General features: G+C 45.9%; 4 protein-coding genes across 5 annotated transcripts in view; 2 read left to right on the plus strand and 2 right to left on the minus strand.

Moving 5' to 3' along the window:
* Positions 1 to 26091, minus strand: part of LOC310701520 (uncharacterized protein) — a 236561-nt gene that overhangs the window by 109475 nt on the left and 100995 nt on the right. The gene's annotated exons all lie outside the window — the stretch shown is intronic.
* The window catches only part of LOC310701885 (uncharacterized protein), a 211640-nt gene that overhangs the window by 74263 nt on the left and 111286 nt on the right, over positions 1 to 26091 (minus strand). The gene's annotated exons all lie outside the window — the stretch shown is intronic.
* The window catches only part of LOC310701406 (uncharacterized protein), a 54118-nt gene that overhangs the window by 6851 nt on the left and 21176 nt on the right, over positions 1 to 26091 (plus strand). The window contains exon 1 of one of the 2 annotated variants that reach the window (XM_083492207.1): positions 24626 to 25513. The exons of the other annotated variant lie outside the window; for it this stretch is intronic. The gene's annotated coding sequence lies outside the window, so the exon portion shown is untranslated. Of the gene's footprint in view, positions 1 to 24625; positions 25514 to 26091 lie in introns of those variants that run through there. 2 annotated transcript variants of the gene reach the window in all.
* Positions 1 to 26091, plus strand: part of LOC310701685 (uncharacterized protein) — a 73951-nt gene that overhangs the window by 4973 nt on the left and 42887 nt on the right. The gene's annotated exons all lie outside the window — the stretch shown is intronic.

A 26091-nucleotide genomic window follows, 5' to 3' on the forward strand; every position in this document is an offset into this window, starting at 1 on the left:
AGCAGAGACCAGAATAATTAGGGTTGCCATATTTCAAAAAGTAGAAACCAGGACAACTCCAAAATTGTAGAACTTTTTCTTTTTCTTTTTTTAGACAAGGCCCCAAATAAACGCCAAAAAAGCCCATGATTTTTCGACTGACTTGTCTTAAATTCAGGACAAAGTGCCTTCTTTTGGAAATTCCGCCTTTGAAATCTTTTGCAAGTCCTTCTTTTGAATGGGGTGGGGGGTTTCAATCTGGCCAGTCCCCACGCAAAAGAATAAATGGAAACGTATCCAAAAGGGCAGCATTTGGAAACCACCTGGTTGCAAACCACTCCGGGTCCTTTGGCCTCCTGCTAGCAGAACTGCCTGAACTGGGAGCAGAGTAGGACTTACTCCTGAGTAAGCAGGCATCGGATGGAAAATTGTGTATCAATAAGGCTTTTGGCCGTGAATTTATACCTACAGCTAAAATGAGAAAAGAGAAGAGGTTCTTTATGCAGGCCCCAAACTAGACCCCAAGCAGCCTGCGCAGATGCTATTTCCATCGCCGCGGACATGCACAAACGCGTTTTCCAGCATCACACTGCATTGGTCAGGCCCAGGGACAATCTCTGCAGGAGTGATAATGGCCCATGGCCATTATCTGGTAACATGACGTTCACCAGGTGATATTTAGATGAGGTTTAGATGGTGATAACATTGCAATGTTTAGCTGGTGAGACCACAATGTTGAAAACTAGATATCGCCTAGTCCTTACACCCATTGTGTTTCGCAATATATTGTCGGCTCAAATATTAGGAAACAGTTACCACAATGTTAACTTCAAGGCAGTCTTGGACGATATATCGCCCAGCTCTAATTATGACTTATATTTCTGGCCTAGTGTATCACTGCTGATTTTACCAGTTTGTCTTTTATTTCCCATTCCAATAGTATCTCTTACATTTTGGAAATCACTTTCTCTTTACTCTCAATGATATCTCTTTCAGTGTGCAAACTTTGAGTTACAAAACCTCTCCTTTTATCTTGTATAAAAAAGATAATTTTATGGCATTGTAACCCATCCACTGCCGTACCTCCCACCTCACCCTGTTTATTCAGTTTTCTTTTTTCTTCCGGAAAGTCCAAAAGATCTTTGTAAGTTGCCCGTTGTTATTCCATATTGCATCCTTTAAAAGCTATTGCATGTTGATTTAAAGCAGAGTCTCGTGCCCAGCGGAAGGATGAGGAGTACGTGCTGCATACTCTATATTGCTTTATTTATAGTTCAAAGCAGGTATATTACAGAAAGACATCTTGCCTCTGCAGGAGCAGAGAAAATGCATCCTCTCTCCTCAACAGCTCGGAGAGAATCACACAGTGAAAAACAGGAAACCAGTGTACGTCACATCCAGCCTCCCTTTCCCGTGAGAAACTCCAACAGTACAGACTGTGGAATGTAAACACCTGTCTCGTGACAAGCCCTTTCGCTGCACAGTGAAGGAAAGCAGAAACCAACATCCTCCCCCTTTCTGTGAACATCACTGGGCAGCGTGTTCGTATAATATCAGTACAAACCCAACTTCTGCACATATGTACAGTGTTGATCCCTTGATACAATCTTGGACAATACATCAGCAGGAATTTCATTACCTGGCATATAGGACACCGTTACGAGTCCCTTCTGAATACATTCCCTAGCATGCTGCAACTTTAATTGCAAGTGTTTCGTGCTTTGCTTACAACCTTCAGATTTCAGCAAAGCCAAACATGCTTTGTTGTCCTGGTAAACCTGGATTGGACATTTGACAGGAATTTTCATATCTTTGCACAATTGTACTAACCATTCACAATCCTTAAGTGAATAAGACAGTGCGTTCAGTTCAGCTTCACAAGTACTTAAGCTAACTGTTGTTTGCTTCTTGCATGACCAATCAAACAGACCCTGATTGTACATGTAGCAAACTCCAGATGTACTTTTCCTGTCTGTAGTGTCACTTCCAAAACTTGCATCTGCAAATATCTCAAGACCACCAGACTTCTGATTGTTAAGTCTCAGTCTGTAATGCATAGTGCCTTTCAAATACCGCGCTATGCGTTTCAGAGCTTTCCAATCCTTGACACTAGGATTGTTGACTTGTCTGCTTAGCAAATTACAGCTAACAGCAATGTCTGGTCTTGAACATCTGGCAATGAAGTTTAGCTTGCCTAGCACACTTCTGTACAGTGTAGTGTCAGAAAATGCTTCTTCAGTGTCATCTACCTGATAACCTGTTGTCATTGGTGTGTCTACAGGGTTAGCATCCATCAGGTTTAGTTTGGTTAACACATCAGCAATTTTCCGTGACTGGTGTACTAGAATGTTACCATCTTGATCTTTCTCTATTTCCAGAGATAGGTAGTTGTTTACCTCACCAAGATCTTTCATGTCAAAGTGCTCTTTTAGTTGAGCTAGGGCGTTATTGTACATTGCGACATCTTTCCAAAAGAATAACAAATCATCAACATAAAATAAACAGTACAGTTTCTTTTGCCCCTCCTCTTTGACAAATACACATGGATCAGCTTTCCCTTGCTGAAAACCTAGAGAAAACAATACTTCAGTGAGTTTTGTGTGCCAACACCGTGCACTTTGTTTGAGACCATAAAGGGATTTCTTCAGAGCACAAACAAATCCCTGTTTTACCTGTACGCCATCAGGTGGAAGCATATAAAGTGATTCATCCAGAGATCCGTACAGAAAAGCTGTATTAATATCATGGTGACTAATGTGTAGATTTTCCTCTGCAGCTAGCTTGAGCATAAGCCTAATGCTCTCATATCTCACTGTGGGTGAGTAGGTCTCGTGATAGTCTTCACCTGGTACCTGTGCAAAACCTCTGGCTACCAATCTGGCTTTGTGTCTGACTATCTTGCCATTTTGATCTGTCTTCGCTTTGAAGACCCATTTGCTTCCAAGCAGTTTCATTCCTGGAACTACTGGAACTAGTTCCCATGTTTTGTTCCTTTCTAAGGAATCAAGCTCAGCCTTCATGGCATTTAACCATGGCTCAGCTTCCTTTGAATCCAAACCCTGGATTTCTTGGAAACTTGAAGGTTCAAATACCTTCTTGGAGCTTTTGACAGCTGTTACTGCTATCGTAGCAAACTCATCAGCAAATCTCTTTGGAGGTTTGCCTTTTGTGGCTCTCTGTGACCTACGAATTAGTCTTAAGTCTTCAACACTCTCCTCTTCCTTCTTGGGAGAAAAACGACCTATTGTGAACAATGGTTCCTCCAATTCCTGATCAGAGCTTTCAGAGGGTCGCATAGAGGCTTTCGCACTCTTGAAATCCTCTGAATCACCCGATTCAGTTTCAGATTCAGACTCAGAACCTTCATCAGTGGGTTGTTGTGGTTGCTTTTGACTATCCTCAGTCTCATCACCGTCATCAGGATAACATTGGAAAATTCCCACATTCTCCCCCCACTTTGCATTGTACTCAACACTTCTTGTGAGCTTAATTGTCTTAGAGTCAGTCATCATTATTCTGTAAGACCCTTTCTGATAACCTAGAAAGATACCATGCAATCCACGCTTGTCTAACTTGGAGTTTTGTGGTGAGTGAACCCACATGTCAGAACCAAAAATCTTCATGTGTTTGATGTATGGCTTCTTGCCAAACATCTTCTCATAGGGGGTACAACCAATCGCTGAAGATAACCTGCGATTGTAACTGTAAACAAAACATGAGAGAGCTTCAGCCCAATAACTCTCTGGAAGATTGGCATCATGCAGCAAGGTTTTTAACCCTTGAAGCAATGTCTGATTTGCCCGTTCCGCAAGTCCATTCTGCCATGGCGAGCGAGGACTAGACAAATCGTGTTGAATTCCTTTCTCAGTCAGAAAAGCTTCAAACTGCTGAGAAGTGAATTCTCCCCCGCGATCACTGAAAAGAGTCTTTATCTTCTTACCATGCACATTTTCCAACCAAGCACAGAATTCCTTGAACCTAGGAAAAGCCTCTGATTTCTGCTTGAGATTATACACAAAAATATATCTAGAAAATGCATCAATGAGAACCATGAAGTACCTATTGCCACCCAAAGAGGGCGCTAGTGGTCCAACCAAATCAGCATGAACAACCTGGTATGGTTCTGTAGCTTGCCTACTAGACACCTTACCTTTCGCAGCCATTTTCACCTTGTTTGCTGCGCATGCTTTGCACTTCATGTGGTACCTGCAGGGTTTAATAGTCATACCTTCAACCAAGGCAGGCATTTTAGATACTGCCTCAAAATGCAAATGACCAAATTTTCGGTGAAAATCATGAATACATTCTGCATGCAAACTTTTGTTAGAACCTGCAATGCAACAAGTGTCATCCTGCACAACATCATCATAATACAAAACAAACAAACGATCAACATATTCAGCATGCAATACATAATCATTTTTCTTTGTGATGATGCACTTCTTGTTCTTGAAGGACACGTCAATGTTCCGCTCATTCAGCTGTCCAACACTGAGGAGATTATGTTTGGCGTCTGGCACGTAAAGCACATTCTGTATCGATAAGTCCAAACTGTGAAGAACAACAGTTCCGTAGCCTTTACTGGGAATAGTGTGGTCATCCGCCTGGTGAATCGCACCTTCCTGCGGTGTAAAAGACACAAACAGTCTCTTATCATTGCACATATGGTGGGTTGCTGCTGAATCAACAACGAAGAAAGATCTAGACGTCTTCTGGACCTCTGCAACCTTTGGAGTGAAGCGTGAAACCATAGCCTTGTGCTGCGTTGTCCTAGACACCGGACCTTTGCCTTTGCCTCGGCCTTTTCCACGCGATGAGCTTTCGCTGCGCTGCTCTGTCTTGGCCCTGGGATATCTGCATTCCCTCTTCATATGGCCTAGACGTCCACACGAGTAGCATTTCACTGCCTTCAAAGCTTTGGCGCCATCTGGTGGTTCCACTGCACTATGGGATGACGTCTGTGAAGACTCCCCCTTGCCCATGCAGCTAGCACCCCGGCGATCTGCTTCATTCAATATCACGGCAGTTACATAGTCCACTGTCAGCTGAGCGGTTGGCTGCACAGCAATCTGGGTTGCAACAGACTCCCAACCTGAACCCAAAGATTGTAGTATCATGAAAGAATACACAGCCTCTGGAAAGTTGAGTCCTCTCTGTTGCAGCTCATGTCTCAGATTTTGCATCTCCATCAGATGTAAACGCACATCTCCACCTTCAGCAAGAGCCATATTATGCAGCTTGTTAAAGTAAAACATAGTAGATCCAGCTTCTGTCCTTAAGTGAGCCTCTCTCAAAGCGTGCCAAATTTCTCTGGCTGAGGTCTTATCACGCAATAGACAGAGCTCTTCTGGGGATACTATCAATGTAAGAGTTCCCCTTGCTTTGGAATCTTTAGCTTCCCATGCATCTGTAACTGGAACTGGGGGGGTGTCTGTAATCACCTCAAACAAACCCTCTTTCCGCAGAATTGCCTCTGCATACAGAACCCAGTCGTGGTAGTTTTTCTTGTTGAGCTTAGGAATCCCACAAGCATCCTGAAGGGCCATCATGACTCTGGCATTAGCCTTCAGCGTCATATATGCTGCTTTAAATCCTGCTGCGTCACTGCTGCAGCTGCTCTATTCCAAAAGCGCACTTAAAAGTTACTTTCGATTTCCCCAGCATAGTGACTTGTGCTTGGGAGCCTTTTGCCTGTACCCGGCAAAACGGCTTTAAAAGTTCAAAGTCCAGCCATAAAGCAATTAACTAGAAGCTGGCAGGCTGCCCGGAGCAGTAGCACATACCTCATCAATCACTTTTACGCGCAGAGCAGATTCCGATCTGATCTGTCCCTCTGCTTTCCGATCCTTTGCCGGCACTCCGATTCGACTTCTGGAGCCCATAACCACATGTTGATTTAAAGCAGAGTCTCGTGCCCAGCGGAAGGATGAGGAGTACGTGCTGCATACTCTATATTGCTTTATTTATAGTTCAAAGCAGGTATATTACAGAAAGACATCTTGCCTCTGCAGGAGCAGAGAAAATGCATCCTCTCTCCTCAACAGCTCGGAGAGAATCACACAGTGAAAAACAGGAAACCAGTGTACGTCACATCCAGCCTCCCTTTCCCGTGAGAAACTCCAACAGTACAGACTGTGGAATGTAAACACCTGTCTCGTGACAAGCCCTTTCGCTGCACAGTGAAGGAAAGCAGAAACCAACATTGCTTCTGTGGGTGAAAACCCAAAAGGTGTATTTCATTCCAGCAGATACTTATATTTATCCCATACTCTAAATTTGTTTTTCCTAATAACATGATTCACAAAGCTCTTGTGTGTTTTAGTTTTTTGATACCATGAATAAACATGCCGACCAAAGGTGTTCTCATGACCTTCTAAATCCAGTAGCTTAGTGTCTTTCACTATCTCACACTTCTTAAGCCGGCAGAGGCCTCATCGTACAAACATAAATCTGGCAGTCAGAATCCACCTCTCTCCTAAGTATCCATTATAATTTTATATTTAATTCTTGGTTTCTTTCCTCCCAGATAAACCTAAAATGTGTTCTGGAGCTTTCAAAAACTATCAGTTGGTTCTGGAAAGAATGAACACTCACTCAGCCCAACAATGTTGACAGATGGAGGTCTAGATCCAAGAACATTTTCCTATCTGAGCACTCCTTCAGCTGACCACATGCACCAAGCCTTAGAAAACATCAACGAACTGACATGGGAGAATCCTTTTTAATGTACAAGGCAGAATACAGAGCTTGATATGCATCAAGGGACCCACACAGGAGAGCAACCGTTTAAATGGATGGCGTGTGGAAAGAACTTCAGTAGAAGTGGAAACCAGAGGAGACGTCAACAAGCTCAGACATAGGAGAAGTCATGTAAATGTCAAGAATATAGGTGGAGTTTCAGTCAAAGTTTAAATCTTTCATGTATAGACATGAAGGTAGGGTCTCACAATAGTAAGCATAATGTAAGATATAATCAAAACAAAATAAAAAATAATTCCTTCCAGTAGCACCTTATAGACCAACTAAGTTTGTTACTGGTATGAGCTTTCGTGTGCATGCACACTTCAGTCCCCAGAGGGGGCGCGTCCTTGGAGAGCCCCCAGCTCTTTGTATTGCAGGAAAGGAAATCGGAATAGAATAGCAAAGCGATGGCAGTGGAGAGCCAGAGAGGACAAAAAGGTAGAGCTGTAGGGTGGGGAAGGGGGTAATAGGTGGGGGGAGAAAGGGGCAGAGACCCCCAACAACAACTCGCTTCCTGGGTGCTATATATTTTTTCTTTTTTTAAATTGGTTTCTCCCCCCATGTTTATTTCCATGCTTATTACATACCAAAAAACAAAACAAAAACCCAATACCGAAAAACGTTACAACTTAAGAGGGGAGGGAAAAGGAAATAAAATAAAATTAACACAATCTGTTAATAAGATAAAAATTATGGCATAAATTAGTGATTGCAATTTCATGTTACAATAAAAATAAAAATCTCATTATCTTTTATACCCGACCTCCCATTTATTCCTTAATTCTTTTTACATGAATTTACTGCCGTATCAAAATACTATTTTTTTCTATTAATATTTTCACAATCTATAAATGTTTATATTTATATAAGCAATTATTAAAAACTGCTGGGATCACTCAAAAGCTGCTGCAGATTTTAACATGGTATAATTTTGTTTAAGGTATGTTCTGAAGGCCTCCCATTTTGATACAAATTCAAATCTCGCTTTATTTTTTTTCAGATAGGCTATCTAATTCAGCATATTCAGTCAATTTTTGTATCCACTCTTGTCTAGAAGGAATTATATCGCTCTTCCACCTTGTAGCTATAAGAACTCTTGCTGCCACTGTTGCATACAAAAAAGATCTTTACATTTTTTAGGAATATCTGAATCAGTAATGCCCAACAGATATGCCTCTGGTTTCCTAATAAATGAGATTCTTAACTTTTTCTCTAGTTCAAGGTGGATTTCCTCCCAAACTTTCTTTATTTTGCTACATTGCCACCATATATGGTACAGTGAGCCTGTTTGGTCTCCACATCTCCAACAATTACTTTTGGCTCCTTTGTAAGTAAAGGGACCCCTGACCATTAAGTCCAGTCGTGGCCGACTCTGGGGTTGGGGTGCTCATCTCGCTTTATTGGCCGAGGGAGCCGGCGTACGGCTTCTGGGTCATGTGGCCACCATGACTAAGCCGCTTCTGGCGAACCAGAGCAGCGCACGGAAACGCTGTTTACCTTCCTGCCGGAGCCGTACCTATTTATCTCCTTGCACTTCGAACATTTATCTACGTGCTTTTGAACTGCTAGGTTGGCAGGAGCAGGGACCGAGCAACGGGAGCTCACCCCGTCATGGGGACTCGAACCCATTGGCAAGTCCTAGGCTCTGTGGTTTAACCCACAGCGCCACCCGCGTCCCCTGCCTCCTTTTGGCTAATTTCCATGGGGTTCAATACCACCGGTGTTGCATTTTTAACAAGTTTTCCTTTATGGCATAGCATATAGTAAATTTCCAATATTCTTCCACAGGTTTTCCCACTGGGACATTGTTATAGCATATCCAAAGTCTTGAGACCACTTTATCATATTCTGATGTAACTTCCCATTCGAGGAGGAGGCAGTAAGCTTTGGAAAGGGTTTTACTTTTTGAATTCATTACGTCGGATTCAAATCTCAGGGTTTCTCGGCGAACCTTTTTTGTTTATCTACTTTAAATCTTTCGAATATTTGATAATATTGGAACCAATCTGCAATGACATCTCTTAATTCGTCAAAACTCATAAGTTTCCATTGGTTCTCTTCTTCTTTTAAAAGTTTTTTATAGGTACAGTGGGCCAATTTCCCAACATGTTTTTCTTCTTTACCACTGAGGCCTCTACTGGAGAGGCCCACTTCCTGGGTGCTATCTGCAGAGGCCCCGATCCATGCAATCTGGCTGCAAATTGGAGACCTTCCATTCACAGGATTCGCATTGCAAGATCTCCTTTGCAACCCCTCAGCCGCTTAAGAGTAGTGAAGAGATGCTCAGCTGCCCTACTCCCCACCCAACCCCGGAGCTTGTGCAAGAAGGAAATGGGAGGCCCCCCCAGGGCTGGGAGTTGAACCGAGACCCCGCACCTCTCTGGGAGTTCCGGGTTCTTCCTGGCAGGAATCCCTGGGGCGCCATGATCCTGGCTCCGTGCAGGTGCCAAGGTGTGTCTTGGTGGGTCCCCTTTGGGTGGAGACTGGGGAGTCCATGGAAGGGTTAATGGGGGCGAGAGAGGCCTGGATGGAGACCCCCCCGTCTCCCTCCTGGGATGGGGGGCCTTTGGGGAAAGGGGACCCTGGGGGGCGGAGGGAGGAGGAAGTTGGGGGGCGGAGGGAGGAAGGGAAGCATCCCTGGGGGAGGGATCGAAGCCATCTTGGAGAAAGAGAGAGGGACTGGGGGGCCGCCTGCCTTGACTTCTCCCTCCTGCCCAGGAATCTGCCATGACTCCGCGTAGACCAGGGAGAGATCCCTGAGCAGGAGCCCCGATCCAGCCACCCTCTCCTCCCCTGAAGCTCAGTCCTTGCCCTGCCTCAAGTCCCAGATCAGGAGCTGCAGGGGGCGCTGGGGGCTGTTAGAGCGAGTCCAACCATGGGGGGGAAAGAGGAAGCCCATTTTATTATTCCCCCCCCCCCTTTGAGGCTTCTCTCTGGGCAACTCCAGTCTCTCCCACATGCCTGGGTTTCTGTGCAGAAGCATCTAAAGGGCTCCTCCCCAGAGACACCTGCGCCCAACTCCTCCTCTCCATCCACCAGGTTTCCAGTATTCCCACTATATCAGTCATCACGTCTGTGGGATTTTAGGGATAAGAAATATTCCCCCCTCAAGAGCATGCATTATTATTATTGCAATTTCGGTTGTTAATAATAATAATAAATTTTATTTATATTCCGCCCTCCCCAGCCGAAGTCGGGCTCAGGGCAGCTAACAACCATTATTATTGTTATTTATTTTGTTGTTCTTGTTGTTTAGTCGTTTAGTCGTGTCCGACTCTTCGTGACTCCGTGGACCAGAGCACGCCAGGCACTCCTGTCTTCCACTGCCTCCTTAGTCTCTTTCTCTTGCCCAGGGCAGCCCGAAGTGATTTAACCTATTTCACTTGTTGTTGTTGTTGTTCCTGTTGTTGTTATGTTCCACGGTGACACCCCAAGGCCTTCTTTGCCATGTTTCCTGTATTTTAGGTGTTACGGCTAAAATCTGGGTGCGGTGTTACTCTGCCACCCAGCTCATCGGACTAAGTCCGTGGGTCCCTGCGGAAGAAAATGAGCTCAGCCGGACGCAGGAGCAAACTGCAGAAGATCCAAGTTTATTGCGCAACAGGTTCAAGGCGAGATTGAACAGAGAGGAAGGGGTGACATGAACTTTTGAAATTTCCCTCCATGTCCCAGAATACAGTGCAAAATACATCCCAGTTACATCACGAATACATTAAGGAAAGGTTGGGTTACACAGATTACATCATGAATACATTAAGGAGAGGTTGGGTTACACTGGATTAACATATGGAGGAGGGAGGGGGGAATATGCAGAGCTGGAGATATGCGCAGATAAGCACATCCTGAGAAGACAATGGTCCATGTACGCATAGTCTGTCACCTGGCATTGCCCGGAGGAAAGGTTTGGCAGAGTGATTTTGACAGGATTACTTGAGAGATTATGGAGGACAGGGGAGGGGTGATGGAGTCCTAGAGAAATTGAGCAAATATATTGTAGTGAAGAAGACATGCCCCCCCCCTTCCGTAACATAGGGAAAGAGAAAAGGCTGTTCTCAGGGCTTGCTCCACCATGAGAGAGGAGGGGCGGCGGAAGAGCTCTTTGCTACAAATGGGGGAAAACCTTTGCATTTCAATCTTGCCTTTGAACCAAAGCTGTCCTGCGAGCAGCTCACACAAAATAAGCGTGTATATATATATATATACATATATGCAGGTTTTGGTGTCCTCGGGTGTCTTCCCGTGTAAAAATGCTTTAGACAAGTCAGAACACAAACCCAAACTTTGGCTCAGATATGTTGACGACACCTTTGTAATTTGGCCACACGGGAAAGAAAAACTAGATAGCTTCCTCACACATCTCAACAGCCTACACCCCAAAATACAATTCACTATGGAAATAGAAGCCAACAACCAGCTTCCCTTCCTTGACGTCCTAATCTACAAAAAACCTGATGGCTCCCTAGGACACACTATCTACCGGAAAAAAACACACACCAACCGCTACTTACATGCTCAATCACACCACCACCCTGCACAAATAAACTCCGTAGCCAAGACCCTCATCTCCAGAACCAAACGCCTGGCTGACAAAGACCACTTGACAACTGAGTTACAGAATCTCTCAAATGTGTTAATCGCCAATGGATACCAGCAAAACAGGGTTAAGAAGCTAATCCAAAAAGAAACACCCCCCAAAAACCAAGACACGGAAGAAAACAATGGCATGGCCCTCCTTCCTTATATCAAGGGCACTACAGATAAAATTAGCAAAATCCTCCATAAACACAATATCAAAACAGCCTTTTGCACCAACCAAAAAATAGCCAATATCCTCAGAAACCCCAAAGATAAAATCCAGTTGGAAAACCAAGGGGTCTATGAAATACCCTGCAAAGTCTGCCCAGCCACGTACATTGGACAAACAAACAGACGAATGAATGCACGTGTCGCAGAACACAAGGATGCCGTCGGAAAGGAAGAAAAATCTTCCTCTCTTTTCCGGCACATGAAAGAAGCAGGACACGAGATTAATTTTGCAGATTCCAAATTGCTCTTTAACATGGAGCATCACCACAGGAGAATGATCGTGGAAGCCATCGAGATAGAGAGGCGCCCTCACAGCATGGACAAGCGTGACGACACGTCCCGCCTGCCAGACATCTGGAAATTGGCCCTCCCCACAGAGACCGACGCCGGATCCGGAGGCACACAGAGCGCCACCGCCAATCAACCACACCAGACCCAAACCCAGACCCTCTCCACAGATAAATTACAGACACCATCCAGTAACCAAACCATAGTGGCACCTCCGGATGCTGCACCCCCCTGCAATCCCTACACAGATCTGGCTGGCACAGGGCACAAAACCACAGCTCGCCCCTATACACGAAGCCAAGCCAAAGCACAACTAAGTGCAGTACAGCCATCTTCCCAGAAAAACTCTTCACAAATTCAAGAGGTCAAGACACGAAGGCTTTAGCAACTAATCCACACCTAATGACCCACCTAAGTGGTACTCAGAATATCACTCAAGAAATCACTCAAGATATCCCTCAAGTAATTAAGGAACAAAAGAAGAAAAGAACACTAGCCTGGGAACTTCCCCTCTGCCCAGAACTTTTGAGGCAATACACCACACCCCTCTACAGTATTTATAGGAACTCAAACACTGAGATCCCGCTCTGTTCCAGTAACAAGAAGCCGAAAGCACCAGCCTGAAGATGACGAGTGAGACCTCGTCGAAACGTCGCCTAGACACCCCAACTTTTACACGGGAAGACACCCGAGGACACCAAAACCTGCATTCCTGTACCCGTGAAAATCTACGAAAACATATATACATATATATATATACATATACATATATATATATATATATATGAAGATGACGAGTGAGACCTCGTCGAAACGTCGCCTAGACACCCCAACTTTTACACGGGAAGACACCCGAGGACACCAAAACCTGCATTCCTGTACCCGTGAAAATCTACGAAAACATATATATGAAGATGACGAGTGAGACCTCGTCGAAACGTCGCCTAGACACCCCAACTTTTACACGGGAAGACACCCGAGGACACCAAAACCTGCATATATATATATATATATATATATATATATATATATATATATATAAATAATTGCAAGGGATAACAGCATTCAGGGTGGTCCTAAGTTACTGCTCCAAGGCCCCAAAGGACGTAGCAACTCCAGTCTACTTTGCGGGGCTGTTGTAACGGGGACCCCCTGCGCCCCGGCCCTGCCTCCCCCCGTCGGGAAATGGGGGTGAAATTGGGGGTGAAATGGGACTCCACCCCACTCGGGCAAGGGATTAAAAGGGGGGGAAGATCACCTTCCTACCCCGGACTTTTTCCCAGTGGGGGGGGGGTCTCCTTCCCTGCCGTCTCCGGGGATCGAACCCGGGAAATATATCTATATCATGGGGGAGGGAGAGGAGATGCTCAGCCGCCCCCCGGGAAGGAAATGGGAGGCCCCCCCAGGGCTGGGACTTGAACCCAGGCCCCAGTTACGGCTTCCCCCTGGCAGGAATCCCTGGGGCGCCGCCATCCTGGCTTGGTGGGGAGTCCATGGAAGGGTTAATGGGGGCGAGAGAGGCCTGGATGGAGACCCCCCCCCGTCTCCCTCCTGGGATGGGGAGAGATTTGGCAGGAAGGCTGAGCCGGCCAGGGGGGCCTTTGGGGAAAGGGGATCCTCGGAGGTGGAGGGAGGAAGGGAAGCCATCTTGGAGAAAGAGAGAGGGACTGGGGGGGGGGGGCGCCTGCCTTGACTTCTCCCTCCTGCCCAGGAATCCGCGTAGACCAGGGAGTGAAATAAGTATTTAATTGCCTCCCCAAGGGCCCCCCTCCTCAAGGAAAGGACCAGGGCCCCGGAAGGAGCGCAAGTGAAGGCTCTGTACCGGTCGGGAAAAGACAGAGACCACACCAGGATTGGAAAAAAGCAAAGCCTGATCTTTATTGAAAGAACAGAAAAAATAACACAAAAAACTGTTGCAACAGGGTCCCCGCTCACGCAATGACACGGAGTCAGAGACCCTGAACAAAGGGACTGCCTTGATTCTTATACCTTTTGATTTTCATTCAGATCAATAGCAAGGAGGTGGGGGGAAGCGATGAGGGGTGTGAAGAGTGGATTAACATAAGGTAAACAGGATGTTGGAAGAGTTTCTGGAGGTGTCAATTTGCTGAAGGGCTCAGGTGGTAGGTGTCGATCTTCAGGTAGTATGTGTCGATCTTCGTGTTATTTAATTTTGGATCTGCTTAAAATGGCTTTTCCTTTATCTACAGGAAAACCTCCGCAACTGTTGATAATCAGCATGCAGGTGTGAGGCTGGATGTTTGAGAAGATGTTCAGGAAATAACTTAAATGTTAATGTGAAATCCTATTCTGCATTGCTATCAATTCGGGTGATAGCCTGATGTTTGCATACCTTTTTTGGAAAATAGGATTGCTTTATTTTGAGCTCATATCTGTGTGTATTCATGGTATGGTTTGCAGACCCAGTAGGAGGCAGTGTGGTGGATTGAGTTTTGGCAGCCTTTTGGATACAATATTGAGTCAAGTATATACATTTTGAAATATTTAGATTGTTACATTATTTTAAAACTACATTTTGGATACATTCAGAAAAGTACAGCAAACTACATTTTGGATACATTCAATACTTTTTAAAAGGATAGCTTCATGGAGAAAGAGGTACATGGCAACAGGCACGTTACGTTAAGATGATGCATTAAAAGGCACACATTATATTACATTCAATGATATGTGAAGAGACACAGTAAGATGGCATCTTCCCAACAATGCATTCTTTAAGGCACAGTTTATTATTATTGTGAGACTTTGGGTAGGATGATATCATTAGGATCATTTTACCTTTATTCCCCTCTCTGACCCTGACTCTCTTATTACAATTCCCCTCTCTGAGGCTTAATTTTTTGGAAAAAAATTATTGCCTCACATCCATTGCTACATACTCTCCTTCTCCAAGGTGATACATGGGCAGGACTTCGGGAAGGGTGTGATCGGGTTGCAGTGGTGCAAGAATGGGAGTGTGGGGTAAGGGTGAATGGAAACTGGACATAAGGATAGGAATACATTGTCTGCAGCAGCACAGGAGACCAAGGAAGACAATCAGGGAAATGAATATAATCAGTATGCCTCTTGCTAATTCACGGAGCCAAGAGGTCTGAGGCAGCCATGACCAAGGATCCCAATCGGAAAGACCTTCATGGGGGATCTCTTTCAGAGTATCAGTTAGGGAATCTATGGAGTCAAGGTGTCCAGTGATATTGAGGGTCTGGTCTGACACAAAGGAACAGCATTCTGTCCCGATTAATTTACAAGCACCTCCTTGGGATGACAATAAATAGTCCAGACATAAACGGTTTTGAATGGACATTTTGCGCACTTCAGTGAGCTCGGTAAGGACAGAACGTGTAGTGGCTTCTGACTCTTTCATGAATTGTAACAGGACATCAGCAAGCCTAAGAATGTCTAGGTGATTTGAGAAGGTTCCATAAGCGGGGAGGAGAGCTCGGAGCCACGTTTCCCCATTTGGTTTTGGCTGTGGGCGTGTCGTGGGAATGAGGGATCGCCTGTTTCTCAAGCGGCCGCCAGGTAGAGCTAGGGTAACTCTGAACCCTGGGTGAATGTGGCCGAGGTAACAGGTCCCCTGCATATGAATAGAGACCCACGTATAAGCTCTTTGCGCACAGATCCAAAATAGTCCTCCCAGCGGCTTTTCTATACGCCCAGTGCGGAAGGCAGTAATGAGGTCTGGCATAGGTTTTTCTCGAGTGAAGGGTGTCAGTACTGCAGTCAAAGCATCACTGAGAGATTTGAATGAGCGGGTGTGGGAGTGGTTACGAACCAGTGTGGTGAGTCCCTCGGGGTCGGTTTTGATGGTAACATTACAGGCACTGGAGCCTACATGGTCTCCAGTTCCCGAGAACTCCTTGCACACTGGTCCAAAAGTTCGGGCACTCAGATAAATATATTGGGAGCTGGGTTTCAGGAAAGTTAGGTTGCGTTGAAGCAGATAACTAGATCTGTATTGATCTAGTGTAAGGGGTGTGCTTATGAAGGGTATCCCTTCATCAATATGTGACGGGGCGTGTGCACAGATCCAGCACTGCGAAAGATTTGTGGTTTGTACTACCTTCTGTAACAGTTGTACATAAGAGTTTGCTTGCCATGACGATAGTCTGCGGGCTGGGGGGGGAGGTGTTATTTCTGAGAGCTTAACATGTCTTGGGGCAGTTCCTATGGGTTGGACAGGGTCCTGGGACTTGAGGAGCATTGGGTCAGTTGCTATTCCCCCACATCGCTGCGGTCCCTCAGGATCCCATTCCAAGGTTTTCCCACCACCCACAGGATGCAACCACCCTTCAAGATACGCTTTTCCTACCCAGTCAGAAGTTGTGTGTAGGTCCCATATACAGCAGAATCTTCGGACGCAAATACCTTGGTAGGTGGAAGTAGCCATTTGATTGGTGCAATAAAATCCATAAGTCCAATGTTCGTAGTACATGGAATCTGTGTAGCTTTCCCAAAGTCCTTTGCCGATTTCAGAGGGTTGATAGTGTCTGCTGACTTTTCCCCATTCAGCTTGGATGTAAGTTCCATTGTGACAGGCCAAGCGGATCCATGGATCTTCAAGGGTGTATATAGCTCGTCCCAGGATGGCATAGGAGGCGCTTCTGATGATAAGTTCCCAGGCTTGGGTGTTTCTGAGTCGTGGTCGGAAGGCGTGGGGAATCAGGTTCCTAGTGCCCGACAGGCAGAAGTCGAAGTCTCCCAAGGCGTTGAAGTCAGTAAGGTCGCGATCAAGGTAGAAGTGTTCCACGGGGTTGTCTCCACACTGGGACCCTGGCGGTACACTGGTGGTGACTGGAAGGAGGGTACAGATGAGGTACAGGGACGTCAGGCAGGCGATTCTCCAGGAAGTCATAGTGGTGAACCTGTAAAAAGAAAAGAAGACAGACAACACACACAGACACACACAAGGAGGGGGAGGGGTGACAAAAAGGGGGGAACAAGGGGGAGAAGAGAGATTATCCAGTGTTGGAGCTGGTTTTTTCTTCCTTCCGGAACTGCATTCTGATGGGGGGGTGGTCGGGGTCTTCTGGGCTAGGATCGACAAGTATCCTCGAGAGCCACTTTTCTTCAGAACTCTTCCCTGGTTCCTCTCCAGCTGCTAGGGGACTACGATTACCCCCGTTGTCATCAGTTGGGCAATCCTCATTGTCAGGCAGAGTCACGTCCGGCGGGGGGTCTGGGTCTGCGTCGGGGAAGCTTGGAGGATTGGACGTCTTGCAGAAGGTGTAATGGATCCAAGCACTCCTCTCTGATATTTTAATTGCGGTGGGTGTCGTGAGAAGGATCTGAAAGGGGCCTTCCCATGACGGCTCTAGAGTGTCCTTCCTAAATGATTTCACTAGGACCCAGTTCCCAGGTTGAAAGGGATGGGCATCCACATCCAGGGGAACATTTTGATTTGCTGCAGCGTATTGGTGCAGCTTCTTAAGATGTCGCTGTAGTTGTATAACATAATTAGTCAGTTCGTTTTCTCCCACCTCAAGTTCGGACACAGGAAGCTGAGTGGTGTGGGTAGGGGATGGGCGCCCAAACAAGAGTTCATAAGGGGAAAGTTTTAAGGTTCCTCTCGGTTGACTCCTGATATTGTGTAATACAATAGGAAGGGCGTTGATCCACTTGAGACCAGTGGCTGCACATATTTTTCCTAACTGAGTTTTGATTAGTCCATTCATGCGTTCAGTTTGCCCTGACGATGAGGGATGATACGGGGTGTGCAGCTGCCATTTAATGCCGAACGCTTTTGCTACTGACTGCACTATTTCCGCAGTAAAATGAGAGCCCCGGTCGCTGTCTAAACGTCTAGGTACCCCAAACCTGGGAATGATTTCTTGTACCAGAATACGGGCCACAGTTTGTGCAGTTGCGCGCTTGACTGGATATGCTTCGGGCCAAAAGGACAACTGATCTGTTATGACAAGTATGAATTTATAGCCTAAGCATTTGGGAAGTTCTGCAAAGTCCAGTTGCAGGCTTTCAAAAGGGAGGAAAGCCCATGGTCGAGATCCAGGGGGCTTTTTGGGTTCCCTCTTTGGGTTGTAGCTGGCACAGATAGTGCAATTCTTTGAAACAGCCTTTGCATGTTGGTGAGCGCCTGGGGCGTACCAGTGTCTAAGGAGACTATCGGCCAGTCTATTTGCCCCCCAATGCGTGCATTGATGTAAGATACGCAAGTGTTTGGGGACCCATGCTTTGGGCATTATGAGGCGCCCATCAGGAAGTGTCCAGGTTTGACCAACTTTATGCCCCCCTATGTCCTGCCAATGCTTAACTTCCTCAGCCTGGGCTGAGTTGTACATACGTGCAAAATCAACATCTGAAGGCACTACAAGAGCCTGGAATTCATTTTGAGGCTGTGAGGAAATCGCGGCTTCCTGAGCTGTGGAGTCGGCGATGCGATTTCCGACAGAGACAAAATCAGTTCCATTAGTGTGCGCTTTGCAATGAATTACAGAAATAGCCTCAGGAAGATGTATTGCATCCATGAGTCGCTTTACAAGTGGCGCATGTGAGATTTGGGTCCCTGCTGCTGTTAGAAATCCTCTTTGTTTCCATAGTATTCCTGTAGCATGGACTAGACCAAAACAGTATTTGGAGTCTGTATATATATTAATGCGCTTTCCTTCACTTAATTCGCATGCTCTTATTAAGGCAATTAGTTCAGCAGCTTGTGCACTGTACCTAGGACTGATAGGTGCTGCTTCCAATATACACTCATGGGTGACTACAGAATATCCTGTCTTCCGTACTCCAGAAATGGTTTTTGAACTCCCATCTGTAAAGATGGTGAGATCTGGGTCCTTTAATGGTAGATAATCTAAATCATCTCGTGGTTTTTCAGCCAGCCTGACAGCTTGGGTACAATCATGGTGGGGGGTGCCGTCATCAGGGAGTGGAAGGAGGGTTGCAGGATTGAGTGTATTAACCCTCTTAATGCGGACGTTTGAAGGGGTCAGTAGGGCAGCTTCATATTGGCTGAGTCTGGCGTTACTGAAGTGTTGGCAGCCATGCAAATTTAGCAAGGTGGCTACTGCATGGGGCACATTTAGGACAAGTTCTTGGTTTTGCACAATTTCTAATGCCCTTTCCACCAATTCTGCTGATGCAGCTATTGCTCTCAGGCATCCTACTGTCCCTTTTGCAACGCTGTCCAGCTGGATGCTATAATAGGCAACTGGCCTTTCCTGTCCCCGGAATGTTTGAGTCAGAACCCCTGAAGCCACCCCTCTCTGTTCATGAACAAACAAGGAAAAGGGAAGCCGATAGTCAGGGAGCCCTAGGGCAGGTGCTGATCTTAGTTCACGTTTTATGGTTTCAAAGTTATTGAGGCACTCCTTAGTCCATTTAAGGGGCTCTGGTCCATCCTTATTAGTCATTTGCACCAGGGGTTTGGTCAGTTCACCATACCCCGGGATCCAGGCACGGCAGAATCCACTCATTCCTAGGAAACCTCTCAATTGTTTCTTAGTCTTTGGTAAGGGAACTCTTTCAATAGCTTCTACTCTTTCTGAGGTAAGGGCTCTAGTTCCCTGTCCTATAATATGGCCCAAATATTTGACTTTAGTAAGGCAGTACTGAAGTTTTTTTGGTGCGACTTTGTGCCCCTTGTATGCCAATGCTGTAAGGAGGTAAATGGTGTCCTTTTGACAATTTTCCTCTGAGGTACTACTCAAGAGCAAGTCATCAACATACATCAAGAGTGCGGATCCTGCTGGGAACATTAAGTCCTGTAGGTCCTTATGCAGGGCTGATGCGAAGATGGTAGGGCTTTCTACATAGCCTTGGGGCAATCTAGTCCATGTTAATTGACTGCTTCCCCATGTAAACGCGAAAAGGAACTGGCTTTCCTCATGAACTCTTATAGAGAAAAATGCAGAACACAGGTCCACGACACTGAAGTGTGTGCTGTCAGGAGGGATTCCTGTTAATATGGTATTTGGATTGGCCGTGATGGCATGTCTTGGGATTACAAAATTATTTATGATCCGCAAGTCCTGCACAAGACGGTATCTGATGGGAGTCCCTGGGGGGCCAGGTTTCTTGACAGGCAGGAGGGGTGAGTTACATGGACTGGCACAGGGCACAAGGATTCCTTGATCCATGAAGTCCTTTATCATTGGTTTCAATCCTTCTATTGCTTCTGTGGGGAGGGGATATTGCTTGACGCAAGGAAAAGGAATGTCTGTGCGGTATTTGATTATAACGGGGTCTGCAGATTTAAGAAGTCCTACTGCTGTGGAAGTGGTTCCCCATAGCCAAGGGGGCACAGTGTTCTCAATAGAAGGAGGAATTCCTACATCAGGGGAGTTCTCTTCAGTTAAGATACCCTGGAAGGAGGCTGCAGAATCTTCGGGCATGTGTAGAAAAATGCCATCGGGGCTACATGTGATAGTCGCTTTAAGTTTGCACAAGAGATCCCTTCCCAAAAGATTTACAGGACTGGCAGTGAGGAGGAAGGAGTGTTCAGCTGTTAAGGGTCCTATTGTCACTGTGGTGGGTTTAGAGAGATTACATGTTCTGGGAATTCCGTCAATGCCCATGATGCGTTGCCTTTTGTGACTTGGAGTTAAATGACTATCACTTAAGGTGGAGAATGTAGCACCCGTGTCCACTAGGCATCTATATTCATGTCCATTGATATTTATAGTGCAAATGGGTTCATTGGAAGAAAGGTGGAATGTTGGGCAGACTAGGGCAGCTGATTCGGAACTCCCTGCTAATTGTCAATAGTCAGATCTCCGAGATTGGGTTTGAAGGAAGGGATTCTGATGTTGTCTTTCGTGGCTCGGGTTTAATGCTGGGTTTTGGTTGTAGTGATTAGCAGTATTGAAGGTTTGACCAGTGGCATTTAAGCGTGCAGGACAATCCCTTCGGAAATGTCCTTCTTGCTGGCAATGATAACAGTGTGCGTTTGTGGGGTTGCGATTTATTTCATTGTCGGCATTCTGCTTATGATTGCTTCGGGAAAATGAATAATTATTTTGTCGGGGTCCTTTATATGGAGGTTGGCTATAGGGGTGGTTTGGTTGTGGTTTATATGAGGTATTTGTAGGTGTTGAAGGAGCTTTATATGGTGGGTTCAGAGGAGGAAGAGGAGGATTATAGGGCGCACCAAGTGCTAGCGCTAAAACACGAGCATTTTCCTCCCTCTCCCTTTTATCCTCCTTCTTTTTCCTTTCATCTCTTCCATCAAAGACAGTTTTTGCAATTGCTAGGATTTCACTCATAGGTTTTCCTTCATAACCCAGTTGGTGAGTGAGGACCTTTTTAATATCTGGGCTGGACTGATCTTTGAAGAAGCTTTTTACAATGACTTGATTTTCTGCGTTATCAGGATCTATTCCTCCCCAGGTTCTGAAGGCTGATATTAATCTGGTGTAAAAGGCAGAAGGGGCTTCGTCTGACCCTTGACTGATAGCTTGGATTTTTGTCCAATTTATGCCCTTTTTCCCCGCCAATTTTATGCCTTCCAGTATAGCTTTCCGGAAGATTTTTAAGCTCCAGATTCCTTTTTCTGTGTTGTAGTCCCAACTTGGGTCATTATGTAGTTGAGGCACAGTTACCAGTTCAGCAGTGGCGGGTTTTTTGTCTTGGAATTGGGGTTTTCCTAATGCTTCTGCTGCCTTATTAAATATTTCCTCTCTTTCTGGGTCATTGAAGAGAGCGTTTAGGAGCATGTGAACATCAGCCCATGAAGGGTTGTGGGTTGAAAAAATAGTAGATATCTGACGGTAACATCGATCTGGATCTTCCTTTAAGGAGGTCATTTGATTTGACCAGTTCATCAGGTCAGATGTTAGAAATGGAACGTGGGAATAAACAAACGTGGTAGGCTGTCCCACTGCTGCCGGTGCAATAGGGACTGATCTAAGGGGATACTGTCCTTTTCCTATGGCTTTGCTATTTCCCATTGCATTTTCAGTGTTTTGGTCTGATTTAGGGCTAGCCACACTCTTTAAAGCAGTGAGGAATTGGGACATTAGTTCATCATCCAGACTTTTGCTACGAGTTCGAGATGCAATTGGACTTAATTCTGGTGGGGTAGAATCTGCAGTAGAGGTTCTGCTGAATTCAGTTGGCTCAGGATTTAGGATTGGTGGAACATTGTTCCCACTGCTGGGAAGGCTAGCGGAGGTGGAAGTCCCGGACACAAAATTCCTGCTGCTGTTCTCGGGTGGCGGGGGCAATCCTGTGATGGGCTGTCTCTGAAGTGGGGCTAGGCTGCTGGGTTCATCTTCTAAAACTTCCTGGTAGGGAGGAGGTTTCTTCTGGGTTGGAAAAACGGGCATTTGGCGGGACATGGCACTGTCAGTTTTAAGTTTGTCCCTGGCATGCTCAAATAGTTCAAGGTATCGGATTTGAAGAGGGTATTGGTCTTCCAAAACAGTGCGCAAAACAACAAGGCGCTGGATATTAAACGATCCCTCTTTAACCCATCTTTCTTCGAATGTGTGTCGGGTTTTAGCTCGCAACCAGTCCCTGGTACAGAGTTTCACCAGTTTGGATTTTGAAAGTCCTTCTGTTACTGGCAAATCATTCCAGGTTTGAAGCACATATCTAAGGGGACTGTCAGGATTCTGGCGGGAAGTAAGCACAATTCCGGCTTCTTTCCCACCAGGAGCCTGAGAACTCATTTCTTTGGATAGGGGTGCACCCATTTTAAGAATTTAATAGCGCTAGTTTTTACTTATTTATTATTATATATATATTTAACTTTTATACTGCAGTCGGGGTTTTATCCCCACTTTTTCAGGAACACAACTATTGGACAACTCCGAGAATTACACACCGCCGTTCGTCTGGCCTGACTTACTAGGCTGGTACAGCTGTTGGCCTTTCCTGGCTACTAAGCTAACAGTGCGATCAGCGATCTCAACCCCCCCTTATGGTCATTACTCAGCCGGGGAGCCCACAGCAACCTCCTGCCTCTTACAATCTAACCTGAGAGTTCCCTACTGGACGCTTGCGTAGCGCAGTGCCAGATTGGGACTCAGAAATGACAAAGAAGGAAAGGAGTCAGGCGCCCTTGCTTTCTCTGCTCACAGGTCATCTCTAACAAAGATCGCCATGGCAGAGGTGCGGCTACACCTGGGAGTTATAGTTTTGAGAAGTTATAGTTTCAGTACAGAAGAAAAAGCACGACCTTTTCTGGGCACCCTCCGAGAGACTAGGTCAGCTATAGAGTTAAAGGGGAAGAGACTCACAAGACCCTCCTCTGGGCAGCTCCGATGGATTCGGATCTTGTGTTAAGATTGGAATAAGGGGGGAGAAAGTTTTAGATTTGAAGCAAAAGAGAAGAGTTAAAGAATTTCGGTTGCTGTGGTTTAGAGAACCCAACCCACTACCCGTGTTCCCACTTATACTCACTTCGCAGGCGCGCTGTCCCTCTTCTTTCAGGGAGCTTTGGATTTGGAGATGACAGGAATACCGGGGAGAGAAAAATCAGAAGGAAACACCCCCCCCAAAAAAGAAAAACAACAAAAAAAAAACAAACACAGCCGGCTAGATCACCGTTGCTTTTTCCTGGTTGGTCCTGCTCAGGATCCCAGTTAGAGCCGGGACTCAAGGTTTACCAGGGAAAGAAAAGCCCCCCTATGCAAAAGGCTGGGTGCGCTTGGGCTTTCAGTCCCTGACACCCCAAAAATCCCGGGTAACCGGCTCCTGGCTGGCTCGCCAAATGAAATAAGTATTTAATTGCCTCCCCAAGGGCCCCCCTCCTCAAGGAAAGGACCAGGGCCCCGGAAGGAGCGCAAGTGAAGGCTCTGTACCGGTCGGGAAAAGACAGAGACCACACCAGGATTGGAAAAAAGCAAAGCCTGATCTTTATTGAAAGAACAGAAAAAATAACACAAAAAACTGTTGCAACAGGGTCCCCGCTCACGCAATGACACGGAGTCAGAGACCCTGAACAAAGGGACTGCCTTGATTCTTATACCTTTTGATTTTCATTCAGATCAATAGCAAGGAGGTGGGGGGAAGCGATATGAGGGGTGTGAAGAGTGGATTAACATAAGGTAAACAGGATGTTGAAAGAGTTTCTGGAGGTGTCAATTTGCTGAAGGGCTCAGGTGGTAGGTGTCGATCTTCAGATAGTATGTGTCGATCTTCGTGTTATTTAATTTTGGATCTGCTTAAAATGGCTTTTCCTTTATCTACAGGAAAACCTCCGCAACTGTTGATAATCAGCATGCAGGTGTGAGGCTGGATGTTTGAGAAGATGTTCAGGAAATAACTTAAATGTTAATGTGAAATCCTATTCTGCATTGCTATCAATTCGGGTGATAGCCTGATGTTTGCATACCTTTTTTGGAAAATAGGATTGCTTTATTTTGAGCTCATATCTGTGTGTATTCATGGTATGGTTTGCAGACCCAGTAGGAGGCAGTGTGGTGGATTGAGTTTTGGCAGCCTTTTGGATACAATATTGAGTCAAGTATATACATTTTGAAATATTTAGATTGTTACATTATTTTAAAACTACATTTTGGATACATTCAGAAAAGTACAGCAAACTACATTTTGGATACATTCAATACTTTTTAAAAGGATAGCTTCATGGAGAAAGAGGTACATGGCAACAGGCACGTTACGTTAAGATGATGCATTAAAAGGCACACATTATATTACATTCAATGATACGTGAAGAGACACAGTAAGATGGCATCTTCCCAACAATGCATTCTTTAAGGCACAGTTTATTATTATTGTGAGACTTTGGGTAGGATGATATCATTAGGATCATTTTACCTTTATTCCCCTCTCTGACCCTGACTCTCTTATGACAGGAGAGATCCCTGAGCAGGAGCCCCGATCCAGCCACCCTCTCCTCCCCTGAAGCTCAGTCCTTGCCCTGCCTTAGGTCCCAGATCAGCAGCTGCAGGGGGCGCTGGGGGCTGTTAGAGCGAGTCCAACCATGGGGGGAAAGAGGAAAGGGAGGAAGCCCCCTTTATTATTCCCCCCCCCCTTTGAGGCTTCTCTCTTGGCAATTCCAGTCTCTCCCACATGCCTGGGTTTCTGTGCAGAAGCATCTAAAGGGCTCCTCCCCAGAGACACCTGCGCCCAACTCCTCCTCTCCATCCACCAGGTGTCCATTTTTCCCACTATATCAGATCTCTTAACTCTGTGGGATTCAAGGTTGTTATGGAAATGGGTGGAGTTTCCCCCCCCCCCAGCCTGTGTAATTATTACTACAATTGTTATTTTCATTTATTTATTGAATCTATTAGTTACTTTCTCTTGGCAGGACAGCCCAAAGTGACTTACAACCTGTTGTTGTTGTTGTTGTTGTTGTTGTTGCTGTTGTTGTTGTTGTATTATTGTTGTGTTCCACGGTGACACTCCAGGGCCTTCTTTGTCGTGTTTCCTGTATTTTTTTGTGGGGGAGAGAAGACTGTTCTCAGGGCCTGCTTCACCATGAGGGAAACTGAGGCAGCCCCCTCAGGCAGGAGGTGCAGGGAGGGGCAAGGAGGGGACGGAGCTTAGTCCCATTTGGCCAGCCCTGATTTAACCCTCTATCCTCTCATCCAGTGGAAGGTGCTCTCCCATTGCCAGTGTCCAAGACACAATGCAGCCACCTCGGGAAGTCAATGGTGCAGGATGATTTGGGAATGTGTGCAGCTGGTTGGACTGTATCAGGAAGATGTTGGAGATCACGGAGGAAGGAAGAAATGAAAGACAGGTATACAGCGTTTTCAGAGGAGGGGAAGATGGGAAAAAGTTTGTCCCACCAGATAAGACTCCCATCCTCCCTGGCCATGGGCCATCCTTGCTTGGGCAGGTGGTACTTTGAGTCCAACCACATCTGGAGGGCCAGAGGTGCCTCAACTCAGCATAGACGGTTCCTCTAGGGCTCAGTGTTACGTGGGAGTTGGTGGAACTGGATCTTAAGGGTTTTTGACAAATTTCCTAGGGATTATGATTCGTATCCAGACCCTAACACTATAAATCCAAGGTGTCCCCACTGAGCAGTATATCAAGCCTACCGCCCCCTGGGGAAGACCTTCTGAAGGAAATGGTTTGTCTCCAAAGTTGCTTCCTTCCTTCCTCCGCTGCTGCTGCCCACACTAAAGGAATGTCTGGATGAAATCCCAGGGATTGTCTGGCTCCTATTACAAAGAGATCCAGTTGATATTCTAGAATAAAGTGTGGCTAAGATTCCGAGTCACAATCGTGGCTGAAAAATACAGCCAGGGAATATGAAACTGATTTGAAGATTGGTTTCTTCTATTCAGGTGGACACACCGCTGGTTTCATCTT

The sequence above is a fragment of the Podarcis liolepis genome (genome assembly GCF_965112155.1).
Source record: "Podarcis liolepis genome assembly, chromosome: 2".
Classification (NCBI taxonomy): domain Eukaryota; kingdom Metazoa; phylum Chordata; class Lepidosauria; order Squamata; family Lacertidae; genus Podarcis; species Podarcis liolepis.